General features: G+C 34.0%; 1 non-coding gene across 1 annotated transcript; it reads left to right on the forward strand.

The window, feature by feature from the left end:
- Positions 1-476: 476 nt before the first annotated feature.
- Positions 477-550, forward strand: TRNAV-CAC (transfer RNA valine (anticodon CAC)). The gene has a single exon. It is a non-coding gene; the product is annotated as a tRNA-Val (tRNA).
- Positions 551-6,551: the final 6,001 nt, after the last annotated feature.

Consider the following 6,551-nt stretch of genomic DNA (forward strand, 5'->3'; position numbering starts at 1 on the left):
GTTTATGTATCATATAAGCTATTTGACCCTTTTTGAGGAGAATATGTGGGATCGTGTCCGTAAAAGAGGTTTTAGCTTTATATACTTTTCTTATTCTTAGTTTATATCAAATCAGTACAATTTATTATAATTAAGTAATTTATTAAAAATTATGTATTAATTAATCATGATTAAATGAAAGAACTCTATATTCAAACACATATCAAGCATATGGTTGACTTGAGATAAACACATCAAGTGAAGTTGTAATCTTGTTCTTAATTCCCATTTTTAATTCAAGCTCTTGTTTTTCTTTTCTTTTTGGTGTGAAAATACTTTTTTTCTTTTTCTTAGTTCTAGCGGTTGTGACAAATATAATCTTTTGACTATAGTTATATTTTTTGTTTTCTGTGGGTAGATTGTTTCCTTATTTATTTGACAACGTGTTATTCCTTAATAATTGATATTTAAAGCATATGATATTTTTTAGCAATTCAGTCTGGGTGGTGTAGTCGGTTATCACGCTAGTCTCACACACTAGAGGTCCCCGGTTCGAACCCGGGCTCAGACATTTTTATTTTATTATAATTTTTTTAAAGCTGGATTACGTTATTATTGTTATCTGAGAGAAATATTGAAAACACTTCTAAACACTTCAACTTTAGAAGTGTTTTCAATACTTGTCTCGATTTTTTATTAAGAGTCGCATGCTCCTACAAGAGTTTGAAACCACTTCCTACGTCGTGTGACAGATCGGAGTGTACCTAAGTTTAGTTAGTCAAGTAGAGAGATACTTTTAAGATTGTCAATAGTTTGGAGACGAAACTAATAATTTCTGTCAAATTCAAAGATGTTTTCAATACTTCTCTCTCATTATTTATATATTAATAAGTTGTCCGTTTAACACATTACAGTACCCCTTCCAGAATAAAATCAGACAGAAAATCACCTTCAAAAGTTCAATCAAGTGAATATTTTTCGCTCTTTAAAGTATACAACTCGATAAAGTAATTAGTACAATTATTTTATACGTAATGCAATCGAATTATATGATACAAAGCGGGCACTTTTCTTGCAAGCATAAATTAATATTCTTATATAAATATGATTCGAATAGAGGAAAAGTAGTGATTTAAATGTGGGACAAATAAATTAACAATTTATAAAAATAAAAGTTGCATGGAAAAAAGAAAAATTAATATTCCTGACCAAGGGGGATTACTAATAAAAGAGAGGAATGACCATATTGTTAGAATCATATTCTTTTTTCATGTAGCCAATGGCTATACATCGGAAAGTCTAAATTGTGATATTATAATTTGCACTTATGTGTTTCTCTCTTCAAACAACGCGGTTACGCTTTTTTTTTTTTTTTGATTTATTGGATCTTGTTGAAGGCTTTTTATAGTATTATATCATTTTGTTTTAATTTCTCGGTTGTATGGTAGTTCATCACTTTCATATAGTATTAGTACAGATTAAATATAACTAGAAATACACATGCAAACTTAAAAAATAATTTTCATACAAACTCAACATATAACTAGCGCAAATCTTATCCAAACAACCCCTCGACGCACAAAATTTCATAGTTAAACAATAAATATCTCATCATAATTCATTTTAGCTATGAATTAACGATGAATTGTAAAAAAGTGTAATTAGCTAAAAGCATTTTAACAATAGATTAATCAGAGAGATCACTTATGAATTTCATAACTGATTTCATATTTTCTTATAATATCACTCACTCGAAACAAAGTTCATTTGCAACAAATTGATTTTAAAAATTTAAGCTTCGAACTCCTTTAATAGCCGATAATAGAGTTATGACACATTCAATATGAATCCTTCAAAATTCTAATAGTATGAGGAAGAAATTAAAGGAGAAGGGGGCTGCACACTTGCATATATATACCTTTTAAAAAAAAGTGTTTTCCTTCGTACTAAAAGCACCCTTTTAAAGTCAAAACTATTTAGACCACGTGATTTGTTTTCTCCATATTCCTCTCCAACTATACTAATTTACTTTGTGTACAATGTAAGATATAATATACTATTGGTGCATTCATATATTTATCCTATTTAACAAGAGGAGACGGTCTCAAAACTTCTTTGTTCTTTCTAAGTCTTCTTCTGACATAGAATAACGGAATTGTTAAAAAATCGAGATTTTTAATAGCAGGCGATATCCCTTCTTAGTTTTGAATAAGCGGAACCATTCTGTTTTGGTTCTTCTCCACGGGTGATTTTAATTAAACAAAAATGGATACGAAGAAGTGGGGTGAGAGTATAGCAATGGCAACAGGATTCATGGTATTGTTAGGACTACTTTGTTGCTGCCTTAGCTACAAGAAGATGTGGTCTCATGGTAAAAGAGACAAAGGAGGTTCTGGCAGTGCTTCCTGCACTTGTGATGGTGGATTTTGAGGTGTGTTATGGCTTATGATTCAGAATTTTATATATATATATATCGATTTATATAGTTACCAAGCATATAGTAGGAGATTTTCGTTACATATCAAGAGTTTTATTGTTCAAAACATATATAAAATCACATTTTAAATGTTGTTCAAGGCTTAAAACTTCGTTCATATTTCTCCGTATGAAAACTGTATTAAATTAAATATGTATATCTCGCTCAAGTCTTTAAATTTTGCTCAGATTTGTTGTGTATGATATATGTATGTCTGCTCAAGGCTTAGAGTTTCTTAACTCACAATTTTTGTGTATGAAAACTATATAGAATTGATATGAAAGTATGTATATTTCGCTAATGTTAGCTTTTGCAAATTCAAACAAGTAGCAACAATGTTGTATATATCTTTCATACAAATTTAATACAACTACGAACATACGTGGAAGCTCAAAAAATTATTTTCACACAAACTCAATATACAATTATAATAATACATATTTGATACAATATTTCCACCGTAATTTTGAGAAACTGCCAGAAACTAAGATATAATTAACAGTGCACCCACGAGGAACATATGAGTGCTTTTCTGCCATTGGTATAAGGTAGAGGAACCACCTCTGAGACTAGAGTTAAAATCCAGCTAGAGCATTATTTCATTATTTTTATTTTTATTTTAACTTAGAGATTATATTTGATGCACCCGAAGTCTTTAAATTCTGATTACTTAATTGTCTTAAATTTGATGGGCATAAACACTCCCCTTAAAGTTAAGCAATTTCGACCCCATTGTTTTAAGTGTGGTAGGAGCCACTCAGGGGTGTGTCGTGATGGCTCCACTAGTTGTTTCAAGTGTGGCTAGAACGGTCATTTTATGAGAGAGTGTTCTAAGAGCAGACATAGTAATGGTAATGGGGGCAATAGAGCCCATTCTCATTCAGTTGCTCCACCAAATTGAGCTGCATCTAGATGAGCTACTTCAAGGGCATGCAGAGAAGGAAACCGTCTTTATGCTATCACTAGTTGCCGAGAGCAAGATGATTCGCCAGATGTTGTCACTGGTATGATCCAAGTCTACAATTTTGATGTTCTTCTTGAGCAACTTCTTGAGCCTTCATTTTTTCTACACCTGATGGTGAGTCAATTATAGCAGAAAGAGTTTATCGTGATTGTTCCGTTTCCGTCAATCACAAGAGTACCATGTCTGATTTATTTGAGTTAGACATGGTAGATTTTTATGTCATTCTAGGTATAGCCTAGCTTCATGCCTGTTATGCATCAATATATTTTAGAACTCGAGTAGTCAAGTTCCAGTTTCCAGTGAACCAATTATAGAGTTGAAGAATAGTTCAGCAGTGCCAAAGGGTGGTTTTATTTTGTACCTTAAGGCAAGGAAGTTAGTTTCCAAAGGGTGTGTCTATCACTTAGTCCGAGTTAATGACTCTAGTGTTGAGATACCTCATATTCAGTCAGTTTCAGTAGTAAAAGAGTTTCCAGAAGTATTTCCTGATGATCTTCCCGGAGTCCTTCCTGAGAGAGAAATAGACTTCGGTATAGACATTCTTCTAGATACTGGTCCTATATCTATTCCGCCATATAGAATGGCACCAGCAGAGTTGAAAGAGTTAAAATAGCAGTTGAAAGATCGTATAGAGAAAGGTTTTATTCGACCAAGTATCTTAACTTGGGGAGCTCCGGTCTCATTTGTGAGAAAGAAAGATGGTTCCCTTATGATGTGTATAGATTATCGTCGGTTGAACAAGGTTACCATCAAGAATAAGTATCCTCTTCCGAGAATTGATGATCTTTTCGATCAGCTTCAGGGTGCTACTTGTTTCTCTAAGATAGACCTTAGATCAGGTTACCATCAGTTGAAAGTAAGGGAATGTGATATTCCAAAGACAACATTCAGGACCCGTTGTGGTCATTATGAGTTTTTTGTCATGCCTTTGGTTTGACCAATGCGCCTGCAACATTCATGAACCTTATGAATAGAGTTTTCAAACCTTATTTAGATATGTTTGTTATCGTCTTCATTGATGACATATTAATCTATTCAAGGAATGAAGAAGATCATGCTAGTCATCTCTGAATAGTTCTCCAGACTTTAAAATATAGAGAGTTGTATGCCAAGTTCTCTAAGTGTGAGTTTTGTCTTGAGTCTGTGACATTCTTAGGCCACATTGTGTCTGGAGAGGTTATTAAAGTTGATACTAAAAAAATTGAGGCAGTACAGAATTGGCCTAGACTCATATCTCCAATTGATATTAGGAATTTCTTGGGTTCGGCTGGCTATTATAGAAGGTTCGTCGAGAGATTTTTATTTATTTATTCTCCTTTGACCAAGTTGACTTAAAAAACAGTGAAGTTTCAATGGTCTGAAGCTTGTGAGAAAAACTTTTAGGAATTGAAAACAGGTTGATTGTTGCCCCAATATTGACCTTACCAGAAGGTACTCAAGGTTTTGTGGTGTATTGTGATGCATCTAGAGTTGGTTTGGGTTGTGTGTTAATGCAGAATGACAAGGTTATAACTTATGCCTCCAGACAGTTGAAAGTTCATGAGAAGAATTACCCAACCCATGACTTAGAGTTGACTACTGTAATATTTGCTTTGAAAATATGGCTCCATTATCTTTATGGTGTTCATGTGGATATGTTCACTGATCACAAGAGTTTTCAGTATGTGTTTAGTCAGAAAAAGCTTAATCTCAGACAAAAGAGGTGGTTAGAATTACTCAAAGATTGTGACATGAATATTCTTTATCACCCAGGTAAGGCTAATGTTGCTGTTGATGCCTTGAGTAGATTATCTATGGGTAGTACTGTCCATTTTGAGGAAGATAAGAAAAAGTTAGCATAAGATGTGCACAGACTTGCAAGGCTAGGAGTTCGACTAATGGATTCCATAGAAGGAAGAGTAGTGGTGATGAATGGGTCTGGATCATCATAAGTGTCAGAAGTAAAATATAAGTGAGACCAAGATCCCTTATTGCTTGAATTAAATGCAAGTGTTCATAAGCAAAGAATGATGACTTTTGAACAAGGGGGAGATAATGTTTTGAGGTATCAAGGTGGATTGTGTAATCGATTTCAAGGGTAATTGGGATGATCACCTACCTCTCATAGAGTTGCTTACAACAATAGTTGCCACTCTAGCATCCAGATGTCTCCTTACGAAGCTCTTTATGGGAGAAGATGCAGATATCTTATTGGATGGTTTGAAGTTGGTGAAGAAGCTATGGAGAAGGTGAAAGGGATTCAAGAAAGGTTATAAACAACGCTGAGTCGTCAGAAATCCTACACTAATGTTAGGAGAAGGGAATTAGAGTTTGAAGTAGATGATTGAGTTTACTTGAAAGTTTCACCCATGGAGGGTGTTATGAGATTTGGTAAGATGGGGAAGCTTATTCCCCTGTATATTGGCCTTACAGAATATCAGAAATGGTAGGTAAAGTAGTTTATGAGTTGGAGCTACCACAAGACTTAGCCGCGGTTCATCCGGTATTTCATCTCCATGTGTCACGACCCAAAGGCATCCCCAAGTCGTAACATGCGTATTCGACCTCTCGGAGGTTTCATACAAGCCCTTAGCATTCATCACATTAGATATGTAAAATAGTGCGGAATTAAAAACTCTTTAAATAAAATCCCATAAGACTCAAAGGTCACTTTTAAAACATCATTCAAAAGTACACAAGCGGAATACTAAGTCTCTTAGCCATCTTAGACATAAACATGAAAACATACTAGGGGCACGGCCCTTTACAATCAAAAGAAGTCTATTAAGTCTATTACAAGAACCTTATCATAAAACTAGAATAGAAAAGTCTTGTCCTCGACATATGAGGACATACCACAAGATCTTGGAAGAACTTCAAGTTCCAAGCTTACTATAGAACCCGCTCACTTTCCGGAACCTACACTTGTAAAAAAATAAATAGAGAAATATGGAATTAGCACAACTAAGTACTAAGTATGATGACCATGCAAAAACATGCTAAAAAGGACCTTTATTTGAAATATATGCTTTCATGCCATTTTTGATAAAACCTTCATATCACAATTATAAGAGACACATTTCACGTCATCATCCACATATAAGACAATACCCACATAATAGACATACTCAACTAGTACCAATGTACAATACA

This window comes from Solanum tuberosum, unplaced genomic scaffold, assembly GCF_000226075.1.
Source record: "Solanum tuberosum cultivar DM 1-3 516 R44 unplaced genomic scaffold, SolTub_3.0 scf00106, whole genome shotgun sequence".
Taxonomy (NCBI): Eukaryota; Viridiplantae; Streptophyta; class Magnoliopsida; order Solanales; family Solanaceae; genus Solanum; species Solanum tuberosum.